Source organism: Malurus melanocephalus, unplaced genomic scaffold (assembly GCF_030028575.1).
Source record: "Malurus melanocephalus ecotype Western Australia unplaced genomic scaffold, MMel_1.1 scaffold_1406, whole genome shotgun sequence".
NCBI lineage: Eukaryota > Metazoa > Chordata > Aves > Passeriformes > Maluridae > Malurus > Malurus melanocephalus.
In genome coordinates, this window is record NW_026624638.1 from 27,504 (window position 1) to 28,605 (window position 1,102).

Sequence of the window (1,102 nt, forward strand, 5' to 3'; positions counted from 1 at the left end):
CCCTGTCCAGGGGATATTCCATGGACACAGAATTCCTTCCCTACCAGCAGGAGGAGTTTCCAAGGCACAGTCAGCACCTCCACAAATATTTTGTGGAATGAATTCCTCAAGCCAAWGCAGAACCAGGAGCTTTGGGCACTTTCTCACAGCAAAACCAATTCTCCTCCACATCTCTGTGCTTCAGGTGTTCCTTTGGGATATCTGCAGTGTCACCCCACACCCAAACCACCCCAAACTGCCTGGGRCACACAGAAAAACCCCTAAAAACCCCCCAGGAGCAGGAGCAGCAGAATTTCCCCCTCTGAGCTGGCTGTACCTCGGCTGGTGCTGATTTCCTGGTCCTTGGGAGCATCTCTGCCTCCATCTCCTCCATCCTTTGCTGGGTCTCTCCATCCCAGTCTGGCCCAGGCTCCTGGGACTGGCTGGCCAGCTTCAGCTTCACCCAGGCTGCCAAAAACACACAACACAACAGCTTTCCTTTCCATTTCATGTACAAAAACAGTTTCATCACTTTAAACCATCATTTCCAGTTACCCCAACCGAGAGAACAAAGACTGTATCCAATTCCAGAGCCCGGCAGTGACCAGGAACACAACGAAAAATGGCTTTTTACAACATTTCTTTGCAGAGATGGCTCCAAGACCCTTCCTGGTTCTGCCAYGTTTAAAGCTCAAAGCTCACAAGTCAAAGCTCACTCACAAAATCCTTTCCCAATTCCTGACCTTGTAACTGTGTGGACAAAATACCCCCTTGCACTGATGGCAGGCAAAGGTTCCAAACTGGAAAAGCCCAGTTCTACCCCATTCTGTCACAGTGCAGAACTTCCCTAGGAAGAATTCTGTCCCATTAAAGCTTCCCCCTATAACAAAAATAATCCCGTTAAAGCAGGGAGCAGATCAGGTCCCCTCACATCCATATCCATCAATCCCATGGACACAACCCCAGTCCCAGATGTGCCACTGGACTAAGCCCAGGACAAAGCCCAGCTGGGGCTGTGCTCACCTCGGATCTTCCTCTCCTGCTCCTCTGCACTCCTCAGGATGTGGTTGGCATCGATGCCAGGGGCTGTGCCCCTCAGGAGGCTGCGCACACGGGCAGCCAG